This window comes from Taeniopygia guttata, chromosome 8 (assembly GCF_048771995.1).
Source record: "Taeniopygia guttata chromosome 8, bTaeGut7.mat, whole genome shotgun sequence".
In the NCBI taxonomy this organism is placed as follows: Eukaryota; Metazoa; Chordata; class Aves; order Passeriformes; family Estrildidae; genus Taeniopygia; species Taeniopygia guttata.
In genome coordinates this window covers 24,165,662-24,182,881 of record NC_133033.1, presented here as the reverse complement: position 1 = coordinate 24,182,881, position 17,220 = coordinate 24,165,662, and positions in this window count along the sequence as shown.

The window sequence follows — 17,220 nt, the reverse complement described above, 5'->3', positions numbered from 1 at the left end:
ATAATTAGATACCTCACTCCTCTGACCATGGGAATGAAATTATGTGTACCACATAACATCCTTCTTGCTTCAGAAATATTTTCATCTCTGTGTTAGTTATCTTTTCATCACTGTCATTATAAAAATGGATATGGATTTGAAAATGGGTCATGCAAAAAGAAAATATTCCAGAAATGATGCCACAAGACATAATGAGAACCCTTACATTTTTATATTTCTCTGGGTTCAGTGGAGCTATAGTGACTTAAGTAATTCTTTTCATGGTAGTCAGTGATCAGAAAATACTTCACATACAATAATGCTTCACCACTCATACTTTACACACTATAGTAGTTTATTTTTCAATTTATACTTATGAGTTTGGTCTCAGGAGGTTAGTGTGACTTTCACATATTCATATAAGCTCTCAGTTTCTTAAATGTAGTGTCATGAATAATTTCCATCACCCAAGAGGGATGTAAAGCCTACCAAGATTTTTTTAAAAAATTGAATAACCCTTATCTCACACCAGGGATTTCTTGGGTTTAAGTGTCTCCAATTAATTACTGCTGCCTCATAAATTCATAAGCTATCCAATATTTCCTGGAGAGACATAGAGGCAGAATTTCTTCAGAGAAGCACATCCAGAAAATATCACTCATTCACTAAAGAGAATGCTCCCAACTGACTGTGCTAACAGATAATGTTTCTTAAATCTTCAACAGCTACAGTCATTAAAATATTTACAACTTTTTTATCTTTCCTTTCCCCCCCCACCTTTCTAATGGTGTCATGTGAGATCTGACTGTGTATCATTAACTTTTCGAAATATCCTGCATATCATTTGGAGCTGGATTGTTCTCATGTGAAATCATTTTAATTGAATTTGAGTAAGAAGCTGTTATTCCACCTACTAAATCTGGTTTATTTCAGCTTCACCTTTCAAACTGCCCAAATGCATGACATCTCCCAAAAATTTGTGGTGATCACCTCAAATATGAGGCGGTCACTTCCCAAATATGAGGTGATACTCAACTTAGATTGTGCTATGGAAGTCTGATTAGTTCCCATAGAAATGAATTTAAAACATTGTGTTGACTTCGAAAACTGAATTTGGACCTAGAAGAGTGAGACTCTGCTTATATGAATAGAGAGAATAAGGTATTTCTTTCACTGCTTAAAGAGAGAATGAAAATTCAGGAATCTCTTATTAGAGAGAAGGAGAGAGATAAGGACATAATTCCAGTGAAGTCAGCAGAGATAAACTGATAAAACTGCTTTCAGATGAAATCTGATGAATGATGTAAAACCAGAGTAGCTGTTACAGCCTCAGGTTAAATCCAAGACACAAAGCAGAGATGTTTCACAAGATAGAGACAGTGCTGTGTTTATGAACATAAGGACATATATTCAGCCCAGCATTTTCATCTTTTTCCTTTCATACTTGTAATTATGATCTCATCTGGTTTATCTTGGAAGGTCATGTAATTTTACCCCCTGCCATGGGCAGGGACACCTTCCACTATCCCAGGTGGCTCCAAGCCCAAATCAACTTGGCTTTGGACACTTCCAGGTATCCAGGAACAGCCACAGCATGTCTGGGCAACCTGGAATTCTACTTAAAGATGAGTAACCTCCCTACTGAAAATAAAGTAGCTAGGCTTCCAGCCACATTAAATGCTTTGTCTGTTTAATTGATCTGGTTTTGCAAGTGAAAAAGTGTATTGAATGTTAAAGCCCAGCTGCTTTTTGGTGGGACAGTTTCCATAAGTGGGAACTACAAAGAGAGAAAAAAAAAATCCCATGTTCATTTCAACACTGAGGTTCTTCATCAAAACAAAAAATACATTAAGCATGGAATATAAACACTAATTTTAGAAGAAAGGGCAAATGAGGCACTGTTAATAAAGACAGTGAGTAAGGAAACATAGCTGAGATTGATTTGATTAATACATTAGGAATGACAAAATAACCCAAGCAATGTTCAGTTTCCCAGCATTAAGTAACCTTAATTACTTTCTACTTCTCTAATATATGCTTGCCACAGGGCATCTATCTACCATGTGGAACAAAAAATTTTTGTATCTCTTTATGCAAGTCTCAGTATCAGCTGCCTCTTTTAGAAAGCAAAGTTAAGGTCATGCAATGTTCTATATTTGCAGTCTACAGCCCACTGGAGCCAGATTCAGTCGCCCACTGAATCCCCAGCAACCATCCTGAGCCTGGTTAATGTGATTTTTTTTGAGTGTAATTGTTGTCTGGTCTGTCTGCCACCCACTGCAACAGTGCATTTACCACTTCCTGTAGAATGTGAGTACCAAGATTATGATTTAAGGTCTCTACCAGGTTTCACAGCTGTATGTATTTTTATATATGAACTTTTATCTCAATTTTCCAGAGGCAGGTAGTGATAGAATGAGGGATAATGACTTTAAACTGAACAAGGTAGATTGGATATTAGGAAGGAATTCTTCCCTCTGAGTTTGGTGAGACCCTGGCAAAGGGTACCCAGAGAAGCTGTGGCTGCCCTATCCCTGTGTTCAAGGCCAGGTTGATGGGGCTTGGAGCACCCTGGGCTAGAGGAAAGCATCCCTGCCCATGGCAGGGGGTGGCACTGGATGGTCTTTAAGGTCCCTTCGCACTCAAACCATTCTGTGATTCTGTGACATTGCCAGGAGGTTGTGGAGAGCAGCAGTGACAAGGGAAGATTTGCTGCTGCCCACCTCTCATCAGCCCAATCTCAGCCAAACCTGAAGCAAGGGCAAAGTGCTCAGAGTTCCCCCCTTTGCCTATGGCTGGCAGTGATTTTTGTGCCCATGGATGTCGTGTGTGGAGGAGCCAAGGGCTGCACTTGTGCTCCCCAGCTGGGCTGTGTCTTTTCCCCCTTCCCAGGAGAACGGTGGCCAACCCAACACTGCTGTCAGAGCTTCTGCCGTGGCTCTTTAGACACAGCCAAAGACCCCAAATGATCTCTGAAAGGATAAAGAGGGATAAAGGAAGACTTAACATGAAACATCTGAAACCACATTCCCCTATTTTCAAATTATCCATATAGTTTTCTCAATGTAAATTATCTGTAGAGGGAAAGAGATAATGGCTGTTTATAAAAGTGCCACTATTTGTTATCACTATGAAATATGAGCAAATTCTGAAAAAAGTAAAATTATCTAAATTATGAGAGAGGTAGTTAAACCTCACAGTGGTGACATTTCAAACTGTAAATATTGGAATGAAACAAACAAGTGAATAATCCCTTTCCATAAAGCATTGCTCATAATAGCTGACATTTTCTAGGCCCTATTTTACCACCTTGCTGTATGTCAAATACTACTGCCACATTAAAATATAAATTTCAACTTTGAAATGTTACAGAAATAACTCCTCACTAACCTGAGGAAAGATGACACTGTCAAATCAAACTAAACTAATTCACTTGCATAAACCAGCTTGTCTTCCAGTATGAATGGACTGTAAAGAAATAAGATGACATTTGTAAAAAGACAAACAGAATTGGAGTGAGGGGCCAGAGTACCTTTCTGGAGGAATCTGATGGATTATTATTTTACATTCCATTTTGTCTGTGTTGTATTGAGCACATCATCCAGATTTGTGCAGGGAACACCTGAGTCTTATTCCTCAGAAGCACTTTTAATATTTACTCTGCTACAACCAAAAGCAGTTTTGCCTTTCAAAGGTATTCCTTGTATTTATTCCCTCATTAAACAACCTATTTTTCAGCTGGAGACAGGTTTTCATATAGTGAAGTGTTAATATTTAAAACTAACATCTTCTCATGTTGAGGATGTTACCTACTGATTAAACCATGGATTCATTTCAGCTGGGCAAGTTACTTCACATCCCTGAGATATCAGCACTCATGGGATCAGATTGATAGCCATCTCCTCTGTGGAAAGATGGGGCAAGGTTTATTAGCCCTTTGTGAAGTTTAAATGAAGGTTATTGATGTGAGGAAGATCTTGCTCTTCCTCCCAGCCCAGCACAAAATTTAGGTTTCACAGTCTGAGCCTGGAGTGGCTGGGCTGTGGCCTATTGACCCACTGGTAAACAGCATGTAGGTGAGCATTTAAACATCAAACCCTGACTGGGAAGGGTGAGATGATTCAGGTTAAGCAGCTTCCATGAAGCTCAGCTTTTGGGCTGCACAATGCCCCTTACATACGAGGCAGAGCAGCTCAGTTGGATTTTGGCAGTCGAGGGTGGCTCCCCTCAGCCTGTCACCACACTGAAGGTCAAGGTCCTGCTACTCTGATGCTTTTAGGGCTTAGGAGAATACTTTAGTTTTGCATTTGTTCTCAGGAAGAATTTGCCCAGGAGTTAATGAGCACGGAAGTGTACAAGAAATGTCTGGATGTGGCACTCAGTGCTCTGGGCTGGGTGGCATGGTGGGAGATCAGTCACAGATTGGACTTGATATTTTGGATCATTTTGATAACTTGATAATTTTCTAGCCCGAATGATTTAGGGATTCTCTGTTGTTTTCCACAGACAAGGTCTCCTGAGTTCACATTGCTTTTGAACTCAGGAGACTTTTTCCTGTTCACCAGTTGTATCTGAGCTACATTCCTGATCCCAAGCTCAACCAGAATAAGCTAATTGCTAAGACACTTGCTGTACACAGAGTTACTAATTGCAATTAGAGTATCACACACAAGAAGACTGACATTAAATTTTGCCATGTGGCCTCCATCAGCTCACATGGACTGGGGCTGTACACTTCATTTCCCATCACATGACTTCCCTGTGTATTCCATGGTAGTCAGCCTTGAAAGACACCAGTTATAATCTACAAGCCCCATTAAATTTTCATAAATATTCAGCTTTGGTGGTGATCTCCTGAACACCCTGTACCTGATGTTATCTTTCACCAGGGAATAATTTCCCTTGATAAACATTGATGAAAATGCTGCCAAAGTTAATTGATACGATTTCCATTTTTCACTCTGAGCATAATTATGCTTGAGTTTGCTCTGTTTGCACATGCCAAGGTTCAGTTGTCTTAGAGAGGGACTTACTATGCCTGAGTGACTACAGCATCTTCCCACAGGCATTTGTGTGACAGTTTCCTCCAGTCAGCCAGAAGTCTTTTGCCAGCCATTTTCAGACTCAAGGATAGCATCAATCTCATGGTGGGAAACCTTATGAAACTGAAAGCTGCTGTCACCATCAGCAATGCAGACACCCTCCCTCCCTTTCACACAACAGTGTGATTTCTCCCTGAAGAGATATTTCCCAGAAAACTGATGCTTCTCTTTCAACCAGAATTGTTTTAAAAGGTACTTTTTAGGAGTTTATTTTATCTTTTAGGGGCAGTGGTATCAGGAGCATCATCGTGAAGTCTGGCAGTCTTCCATGTCTCCTAAATGGAACTGATAGCACTGAACTGCCTCTAATCAAAGCCCATTTGATATTTAGTGACAAAACCACCTTAACTTAAAAGTAACAGTGCAAATTCATTAAGGTTTTTACAATATTTGATATAATGAGTTCAAAACAGGAAGACAAACAGCAAATATAGTGTGTTTTTGTATTGCTTATTGCTTCTGATGGCATCATGTCCGCAGACTGCTTTCTGCAGACATGCCTCCATCTTACAGATCATTTCCCTGCTCAAAGCCCTCCAAAGATTAGTGACTATGTCAACATGGGTTTGTACAAGAGCAGCCCTCAGGGCCAGAGCAGGATAATTGTAAAGTTAGAAATGCTACAGCAAAAATGCCTTAAACATATGAGTGTGTCACTCTGTTCTTAGTGGAAGTTAAAAAGCACCATCATTCTATTAAGTATTCCAAATGTTTTCCGTCCCCTGCTGTTTTACAGGAAAATCATCACCCAGATCCTAAAGATTCAGTGATTTCCAAAAGCTTCTCTGCAAAATTTCCCATTTTGTTCTTGTCCATTTGCCAGGTACCTTTGCTGTTTCCTTCTTCCTGTTCTAGCTGTAGCAGGAGAAAGCAACCTGGTTGTGTTTACTTTGCATGAACAAGACTGTGCAGAGGTAATCAGACACACAAACCTGCTGGGAAATGGGCAGGGTCAGAGAGCATCGGGAAGATCTGAGGATTCAGTTACCTGATCTCATCTTCCAGCTCATGGATTGCTGCAAGGCCAGCTCTGCTGAGCTCCTCCTGCTTTGGGAGTTAGGATGTCTGGGCACCTCACATCACTGGGCTCATCATGTGTAGGTTACCTGTGATCAAACCTTAAGGAAAATCATCCCTGAGGCACATAAAGGGAAATAAAAAGACAATTTATCTTTTCGTTCTTGTTACTGGAATTGTACAGCAAACTAATCTATTCCCTGTTCTCTTCTGTGAGGTTGGTGAGGCCTCAGCACAGGGTGCCCAGAGAAACTGTGGCTGCTCCTGGATCCCTGGAAGTGTCCAAGGCCAGGCTGGATGGGGCTTGGAGCAATTTGAGATAGTGGAATGTGTTCCTACCCATGGCAGTGGAGTTGGGTAAGGTGATCTTTAAGATCCCTTCCAACCCAAAGCAGTTGGGGATTTTGTGATTCTATTGATGGAGTTTTCAAAGCAAAGCCAAAATTTTAGTACCCAAAGTTGATTTATTTACAATGAAATCCTTAATACCAGGTGTTTGAAAGTATTTAAGCCTTGAACAAAAGGAAAAGCTTCAGGTGCTTATGAAAGGGATCTATTTTCCACAAATTTCCATCAGCCTTTTTTGTTGTAAAAGGCACAGAGTTCAGTCTCTTTGCCCTAAAATTTCCAGATCAAGATATGGCAAACAGTGGGGTTTGACTGTCTTGTTCATCATTTGGGGAGAATTTATGCTACATTACATGGATACTGGGCCATGATGAGGTATATTGCACTCAAAAAATATAGAGAGATCCACAGAAAGACATCAGTCCCTAGGAATTTACCCTACAAACAGATGGGGATGTCACTTAGATGCCTAATGGGATTTTCAAAAGTAACTTCACAGATTCAGCATCCACTTGTACTGAGATTTAGGCACCTCATTTTCTTTTCACTAGATTTTCCTTTGAAAATGTGATGTCTGAGTGCCAACTGCATTTCTAGGGATACAACGATCTCTGGAAATTTGGCTTTAATTAATTTCCCAGGCAGCACATGGTATGCCAGTGAGCAAGTGCAAGACTCCATGCTGCTAGCTGTGGCTCTGTTAGAAGCTCATCCTTGGGCATTAATGACATTTCAGTACATGAGAACATCTGACTGACAAGAACAAAAATATCAGTAAATAAAATATTGAAATATATCCTTATAGAGATATATTAGGAAATAAATTTTTATATATAATACAGATATATTGAAAAATATATCCTAGGCCTCTCCATTCCACATTAAGTGAAGAAATAACATGTATTTGTACTTCCACCTGTGGAAGAAAAAAAGGAAAATTTTAAATCAACTTAAATTTTGGCTCTAAAAGACTAAATTTAAATATTTTTACCTCCTCTCCAGATCTTATTTGTTTCCTATAGTGGCTGAACTCTTCCTGTGCATCCTATTATTTCCTATTTATTTATTTTTAAATCCCTCTTTTAGGGCTGTGCATCCTACACTCCCTCTTATTTTTCACGGAAATTTTTACCATGAAAAAGGAGGAGCAGACAGAGTTAGGGTAAAGAATACTGTGTTTAACTTGGCCTCTTCCTGGACCTAAATATTTGTTTATGATTTGCAAGGTTCCTGCTTTCATCCAGGCAGAAAATAGTTGCTAAGAAGCAGCACTACTTTATAAAAAGCAGAGCCAGGACTTGATCCTGCCCTGACTTGTGCTGGTGGCTACTCCCTCCCCAAGGGAGGGAACCTGGATATACCTCTCACCTATGCACTAATCTATGTCTCTGTACAGCTCACAGTGTCCTGGTTTGGGCTTGCATATAATTTGGGCATATGGGTATATATGTGTAAATACACACACACACACACACACGCACACACATATATATACAGAGATAAAGAGAAATTATATTTTTGTTCCTGTGTGTATTTCTGGGTGCACTGCTACAAATTGACTGTCTTCTTAAATGCATGAGTTTACCTAAACTGTGCTGGTGTGAAGCTGGTCCACTGATTTTTGCCTTGGAAAAATCCATCTTAAAAACCTTGCATCAAATTTTTGAGTTTCTTGCTAGATTTCAAACACAAAAGTAAAAAGCTTTGAAACAAAGCAGAGAGGTTTGTAATATATACAGAAACTAATTACGTCTCAGCCTTTCTTGTATTGTCATGCCTCTGCCATTGTTTCTATTAAAAACAAGTCTCTTGTTGAAATTAATGCAAGTGTGTGAGGTGCATAAAACTCTAGAAATGTTTGGAGGTTTTGTTCATTAACTCTCACTGTATTTTTATATTAATATTATATTTATATATTTATTTTTATTTTTAATTTTATACTGCTGCCTACAGCGGCCAGTAGGTTGCTTGTTGCTTCTCAGCTCAGAAAACAGACCAAAAGCCTTAGAGGAGATGAGTGCAAATATACAGAGTTTATAAATTTATCACAGAAATGTAATAGGATATGAAATGTGTATATCATCTAATCAGTAATGTGAATTCATCTAAAGCCAGCATCCCACACAGACCCAGAACTCAGACTCACAGAATCCTTCAGGCTGAAAAGTTCTTTTAAGATTGTCATTCCCCCAGCACAAGGCCATCACTAACCGGTGTCCCCAAGTGCCACATTCACATGTGTTCTGAACTTTCCACTGGGACAGTGACTACACCACTTCCCTGGGCAGCCTGTACCAACACTTGATCAGCCTTTCCATGAAGTAATTTTTCCAAAACTGGGGTGCTCTTACTCTTCAGAGTGCTTTACACAGGTTACCTGATTCCCAGTATTGCTCCTGAGGCAAGTCCAGTACCTGCTTGCTGGAAGCACATGTGGGGAGCCACCCAAAGCACTGCAGTGCCTTCTTTAAATCCATAAGACTGAACTGGATTGAGGAGAGGTGCCATAAATTCCTGACTTGATAAGCCTGATGGTAAATAGGCTGAACTTTAACCCCTAAAACTTAACTCCTGAAATTTCCTGGGCGTGGCATGGATTGCCAGGTGTCTTGGGGCAGTTGGCAGGGATTCTCCACACTCAGTGTGTAGTGCAGAGGTCCGGATCAGCTGGGAGGTGCTGGGATCACAAATGGGACAATACATTTGTGCCCAGCTGCTCCTCCTTGGGATCATGGCAGAGACCCAGGAGAGGAATGAGAGGATGTTACTTCAGGAGAGCACAGAGCTCCCTTTGGAGGCACAGCTGGCCCAGGCTAGATCCCTGACACAGAAACAAGGTTCAAAGGCAAGTACATGGAGATCAGGTTGCTACTGTTCTGAAACACCACAGAGAGGCCAAGGAAAAGCGGGGCTTGGTCATCAGTGGTTGTTTTGCTGATCCAGCTGAGATTACACAAGGTACTTCGATGAGAATTTCAGTTGCACCCTCTACCTGTGTTTAATATTTTTTTGGTTTACCACTTTCATAGACCTTAATATTTAATTGACTAGAAATGAACACAATTCCCAAAAAGTGAGAGTGTAGCCTGTGTTTCTCAATGTTTCCCACTGCTGCTAACATTAATTTCTTTCTCTGTTGCTTAAATAAGACCATTCTAGTACCTTCAACATGAACTTTAGATGTATATAATCAGATGTACATCTCCCATATTCTATAACATCAGGTCAGTATCAGAGTTTAACACAACTTCTCAGCACAACTTTCTTAGCATATGAAGACTTAATGTTTTGCCCAGATCTTCAGTTCTCAGGAAAACTTGCTGCTTTTTCTCTTTGGTATTGAAAAGCAAAACTGATTGAAAGTGTATTTTTAAAAAGCCAGTGGGAAGCTAAAAAGAGAGTCACACACAACTCATGGTCCTGGAAACAGCTGTGCTGCTTTTGGTAACAAAGGGCTGGGCTTTACGCCTTATATAACTCCAGGAAAATCAATATGCAGCAAATGTACTGAGCCAGAAAGGAATCTCAGCCTAAATTTTAAAAATCATACAGGCTGTCTTCTCTCATGTCTTTATATGGGGGTTCTTTATCCCCCAAATACCTTGTTTGCTGTCATGAATGATGCATTGGCAGTAGATTGGGTCACTTGTAGGTGACAGGTTCAACATTAATCTTACACTGCTGTATCTTGAATGCTTAACAAAATGAGGTGTATGTTGATCCATAAAAAAATGCCAAAATCCAAGCTGCACTCTGCCTAACTGCAGGCATCTTCAGAAGAGATAAAAAGGACTGCATGGTACAGCCATACCATTCCCCTGGAAAGTCAGTCTCCAGTAATCTCTGCAAGTCCTCACAAAACTGTTCCTTTCCATGCCTTGAAAATATCCAGGAAACAAGAGCAGGAATGCTGTGTGTCTCTTTAAGGCACAAATTCTATTTGATACCAAAAATTTGATACCTTGAAAGAGTAAACTCCTCCTCAGCACGTACTTGAAATGGATATTGCTGTGCCTGTTTGTTTCCCAATCTTCCTGACAATGTTTTATCTGGTGTTTATGTTTACAGTAGTCTGTTCACAGATTTTTGGGTATTTACTACTCAAAAGTAAAGTAAATCCAAATATATGGGATACATATTTAGCAACCCCAGGCCTATTTATATAGTGCCCTTAGGGCACGAGTCCATCTCAGAGAACTGAGAACAGAAAACGCTGATTCAGGCAAGCCCATGAGCCACTTCCTGTGGTCTTTCCTAATGGCCCCAGTGGGAGGGTACAGCTCTGTGTCACTGCACATAGCACTGCAATCCTTACCCCATGGCCCATTGTCTGTAGTAGCAAAAGTATGTGCAAGAATCACCAGTTCCTGTCCATTCCCATGCAAAATCAACCTGCTGAATTATTCAGGTTGAAAACAAGAAAAACTCCTCAGAAAGTTGATTCCTAGGTTAGGTGATTTCATTGTGCATTGGAGTGTGTCCCAGCACATAACTGCAGTGGTGCAAAGGGTGATAAAAACCACGGTGGGGCTGTAGGGATTGCTTTTCCCAACCCTTTGTTCCTGCAGTTGCATTTGCAGAACTACAGAAACAGTGCTAACATGTAATGACTGTCATATTTCTCTTTTCTTAGAAACAGCTCTAGATCCTCCTAAAAAAACTCTCTTCTTTCTTTGTTATGAACAGAATTACAGGTGACTGTAGAATCCACTTTGCTCCCTTTTTATCCTAATCTTCAGAACCCTGTAAGTCTGTGTCTAACTGAAGTGTGTCTCGAAGTGCTTGTCCCATCAACCTTCTGAAGGTACCGCAGATTTTGGATTTTTTTTTTCCTCTGGTTTGGCTTGGCTTTTTAATTCTGAAGTTCAAAATCCTGGAAAGCTTGAGAAAGTTTCCTTCTTTTGTTCCACCAAACTTTTCACTATGACCATGCCATTACCTATTCTTTCCCGAAATATACAGTTTCCCAGTCCCAACATTTAATTTTTCACTAGGATATATAAGAGGATTCCTGCACAGCAATACCTGCAGCCAGCCAGTTATTTTGGCCATCAGCCGCTATTGATGACTTTAAAAAGCTGAAGTTTTTAATCTTATCTAAATGATAATAATCTTTCTAGATATTTCCTCCCTAAGATCATACAGTAGATAATATAGTTAATCATATTCATAAGGTGGTCCTCTTCTAAATGGTCATACAGAAAAGACATGTTACATGCGTGAGATATTGTTCTTTCCTTCACAAAAAAACAGCTTTAGGGTGAAAGTGTTAATACAGGACTTGGATGATCCCAATTTAATTCATAGTTTTGCTCCTTTCTTCCTTTGTAACTTAAATCAATAATGTGGCCTTTTTGAGCCTCAGCATCTTAAGCTGCAAAATGAGGTCTATAAATCTCTCCAAGCTGCTGTAAGACTACAATCATTCCTCTTGGTGATGGGATCAGAGATTACACTGGGGAAAAATTAAAGAACATAAGTACAGTAGAATTCCAAATAACAACAGGGCATAAGCCTGATTCACTCATAAAAAGGAAGTGACCACAAACCCAAGAAGGATTCAGGTTTCACTTAAAGATTTTAAACGGGAGTTTGTAAATGGTTCTGCCATTTCTCCTTTCCCATCAAACACATTCAGATACCCTTCATGTATATGCAAAAGGAAAGATAAGGCATCCCACAAAAGTGTCACAAGGCAAAGACACTGGAGATTGCTCTCTCTACTGGAGACTTGGTAATTTATCACCTTGGGGTTTGCCAAGTGGCATAAAAGCAGGCAATGGAAATTACTGAAGAAAGAACATAGAGAAGACAAGACATAATAAATGAACAAGATGCAAAATTTCAAGAGATGATTCTTCATCCCTTGAATTTTTTGTCTTCATCTTCAAGACAGGAAGAGAGATTATCAGTTTTGAAGAAAAGCAAGACAACAGTCTCAGATTCTTTTTAGAACTTTGGGCCTCAGCAATACAAAGTGGACTGATATAAAATGAACATCTACTTTGTTTACTCTAGTGCCTACCAGAATTGACAAAAGCTGAATACATTATCTATTTTTTGGAGTGCCTGTTTGACTTTTTGGTCTATTATCTGTGTGTATTATCTGAACATGGTAGAAAACCTCTAATGCCTTTTTCTCTTTTCCCTAAATACATATCATTCCTGATATGGGAGACTTTCATGGTAATTAAGATTGTAAAACTGTAAGTAAAACGTGCTGCAATTACCTGAGTAATTTGGTTCAAATCAGCTCAGAGATTAATGAAGTAAATGCTTCTGCAGTCAATTATTTCCTACAGCTCCACACTGGGTCAGTTCTTATACCAACCAAGTTCAAAGGAAAACCTGTCTTTAACTCTGACAAGAGCAGGAACTTGCTGTTGACTGGTAGGGATGGATGGCTGCAGAACTTTGGATCTGGAACAAAACACACAAGGCCATCACACACCAGCAATTGTCTTGACACCATAAACATTTACATATCAACATGCTACACACTCTTCATTTTATGTGTGACAGTAAAATAACTTAGACCTTCATGTGAGGGTCAATGTAGAGTATTTCATCTTAATAAAAATGGAGTTTATTGTTTAACTTCCTCTCCTGACTATCCTGGTACATACGATATGTAAGAAGGCTACAAGGAAATGCACAGATACATAAACCTGAGTGCATCCAGAGGAGGGCAGCTAGGTTGGTGAGGGGCTTGGAACATAATTCCTGTGAGGAACAGCTGAGGGAGCTGGGGGTGTTCAGCCTGGAGAAAAGGAGACTCAGAGGTGACCTTATCACTCTCTACAACTCCCTGAAAGGTGGCTGGGGTCTGGTGGGGTTGGTCTCTTTCTCCGGGCAGCACTGACAGAACCAGAGGACACAGTCTCAAGCTGCATCAAGGAAATACAGGTTGGATGTTAGGAAAATGTTTTGCATGGAAAGAGTCATAAAGTTCTGGAATGGTCTGCCCAGGGAGGTGGTGGAGTCACCATCCCTGGATGTGTTTAAAAAAAGACTGGATGTGGCACTTGGTGCCATGGTTTAGTTGAAATGTTGGGGCATGGGTTGGACTTGGCAACCTTTAAGGTCTCGTCCAACCTAGTCATTTTGTGAATTCTGTGAATATATATTTAAAGAAATAAGCTGGGCATTTCCCTGCAGTGTTTGGACAGCCAACAACACTATTAATACTCCAGAGTAACACGAGGCAGCCTGTCATGGTTCTCCTTCTCTGTGCTAAAACGATGAAGCCAGAAAGTCAGATGCATGACCTTATAGTGGAATTTGCAGTCCTCAGGAGAGCGGGTGACATTGCATGTGTGTCAAATATTCTTGTTGCATCTAGTCCATCCCCATTGGCAGCCATCAGGCTGAAATTTTAAATCTCTCCAACCTTTTTGTCCCCTCTCAAGGCTGGGCAATAATTCAGATTCTGGAAGGACACTGGTGCTGCAGGAAAAGTATTTCCAACTGCAAATGTGTTCCTTTACACTTTCCCCCTGTGCTGCTCTACCTTCCATAACCCTTACAGTGCTCATCCTGTTTGCACTCATGCGTGTATCTTCAAAGTGCACTGCATTTTCATTATGAAGATGCTCTGTGCCTGCATTACAAGGTGTTGCAACTTGAGGTTGCTTCTGTGCAATTAGTGATTCCTGATGATATAAAAATATGCACTGACTAGCTCTAAAATAAGACCACTTTGTTCCTGTTTACCTGTATTTAAATGGAATATTTTTGTTAAGGAGAAACTTGCAATTACTTGTGTCCTTTTATTTTAATGATGATGATTTCCTTAGTATAAACAGGTCATACTACAGATATTATGCACAAACCTCTCCCCCTTAAATTGTCAGAGATTTGCTTGAATTAGCATTGCAACCAGAATCTCCCAGCAGAATATGAAACAGGAGCTGGAAGCAGTGACGTGCTCTGTTTTCAAAGGCAGCATGCACACAGAGTGGCCTCAGCTGCCCCGGCTCTCCTTTCACCCAGCCATTAAAGCGAATCCTGCTGCAAAAGGGAGTAAAATAAAGTTCTTCTCGCATTCCTTACACAGCCCCTGTCCCCCATATCCCTTCTGGTGAGCCCTAACCTCTTCCAGGCTCCAAGGAGAGCAGGCACAGGCACTTACCTCCCTGCACCAAGGGGGAGAGGTAGGCACTGAAGATCCACCCCCACACAGATCTCATGAGGGAGCACTTGGGTTGCAGCAGTTTAGCTAAAAATCGGGTAATTCTGTAATCTGCCCTTAAATAGCATTCACATTATCTGCTTTCTGCTGCAGCTCCCTCTCTTTACTCCCTCCTAGGTATCATAATCATCCCACGCATCAGACACATACCATTTGCTGCACTTGCAGAAGTCCCCCAAAAATTCTGATGACTGCAGACTGCCCTGATCTTCCTTTCACCATGTTCTCTTTAGATTCGAGAGCTGGAAAACTTCATTTCTGTTGGCAATGCCAGTCGTCCTTGCACTTCAGTGGTGTCAACCAAGTCAGACAGCTCTCTCCATGCAGTCCACTAAGCTGTGGAAACGAACACCACTGAAAAGTGAAACATAAATATTAAATAGTTATCTTCTCCTATGTATTTCTATGCTGCAGAACTAATTTACCTATAGCTCTGAGGTCTTCAAACAGAAGGTGTTACAGAAATGCAAGATACTGTGAGTAATGTGAACGAAATAATTTAAACACAAACACAAACTCTACCTTCCCCATGTCTAAGGAAACTTTCCTCAGCCCTATCAAAACCTATAGCCTATGACAGCCCAGGTGTGACACTCACTGATGCTTCTGGAAAAAAATCATACCAACAAAAGACACCTGCCCCAAATGTTAAACATAACCCCCCTCCAGTGCTGAATGTCTTCCTGACACTGGTGAAAGAGAAGATCCATGTATCAGAGGGTTATTTTTTCTGACACTGCAAGCTGCATCATAATACAGAGTGAGCACACAGTTACAACAAATTTCTGTGTTCTATGGAATAAATTATGAGGTTGAAGATTAATTCATTTCTCTTGATCAAGAAACAGCAAAGTTCACCTTTGGCTTGCTCCTGTGCTCATCAGCAAACCAACCCTCAAGGCAGAGTTCTCATTAATCTGCCTTTGTGTTAGCAGGGCTATACAGTGGGAAGAGCCTTCCTTTCATGGGACATAAAGGTTCTTCTGCATTGTTCTTCTCTTTTTAAAATTAAATTACTCATAACATTACTATGGCTGGAACACATAAGTGATGTTAAAGTGACATCAAATCGATTCTGCTTGTGCAGGGATTACAAATGCACAGTCCAACTCTTAAGTAATTTTGTCCTCATCACTTATTATGTTAGTATTAATTTAAAAAGCAAAATTGAAGGATGCAGGTTCTTCTGTAAAAGCAGAAATAAGAGTCCTCTTTGAAAAAAAAAAAAAAGCCTCGCCACAGGAGCTGTGGACCCCTCAGTATAAATTTTCAGTCATTTTCTGGAACGCTTTTTGAGCTGATGACAGAACAGGATGCTTCATTTGCTTTTACTTTCCCACCAGAGCAGCTAAATCCCTGAATGGTCACCCTTTATGTTATTTTAAAACTCACCTCAATGCAGAGAGGACAGGAAGTATATCCCTCACAGACACAAGATGTGTGGGAGCAGGCCTGCCCCCCAGGCTGTTGGTGCTCTCAGCCTGCTGATGATGCTGAGTTCTGGTGTTCCTGATTACAGCCATCCCTTAATGACCACAGCAGGGATGCAGGAGGCTGAAGAACACACTGTTGCCAAGGAGCAGCCTCTTCCAGCTGTGGTGGCCTAACAGCAACTCCTGATGCTTCATCACAAGAGGGTTTACACGTCTCCCTTTCCTTCTTCAGCATGACCCAGCACAGCTCTTCCTTGGGATAGAGGCAATCAGGTCTCTGTTCATTTGTCTTCCAGAGATTTCCCCACTGTTACCATTCTTAATTAACATTCTGATTTTTCACTAGGACCCTAAGTGAAAGTAATGATGCAGCTTCAAAGGGAGAAAATTAAAAAGAAGAAAAAGCAAACTGGGAACTACCGGGCTCCAGTACAGCCAGTGAGCACTTAGTGAATGCAGCCCCAAGGACAAATAGTACAAAGCTCTTACTTGCGTGCACAGTCAGAAGCTGGCAGAAAGCTGAGGGGTCAGGAAGGCAAACAATTCAAGTGCAAAGTGTTTTATTGTAACCCTCTGAAGAGGATGTTTGAGCCAAAGAAACTATTGTCCTTATGGAAGCAAGAAAGACATACAGGTGTATGAAACGAGTCAGCGTTTTAGTAATGTACAACTAGAATATATTTGCAAATATTGCCGCCAAGCAACCATAAATTAATAGAGCCGAAAAGCTTTTAATTTTAACTAGGTTTCCAGTCCTAAGGAAACAATAACAAAATTTCAAGTTCTATAGGAAAGCCACAAACTAGAGAATTTTTTTAAGGATTATTCCTGATCAGGAGCTCTTGAGCATACATGCAAAGTTAAAAGGATCGGACTTTAGCCCACTCTCCTAAAAATCATAGAATCCCAGAACAGTTTGGGTTGGAAGGGAAACTCATCTTGCTCCAACCCCTTCCACTATCCCAGGTTGCTCCAAGCCCTGTCCAGTCTGGCCTTGGACACTTCCACAGATGGGACAGTCACAAATGAGTCACTGCAAACACTTGGAATCAGATCTGAATATCAACTTTGGATTTGTTTGCTTCAAGAATGACGACAGGATAGGTACTGCTTTGTGAACACATCCATACTTCTGAACTGATGTTACATC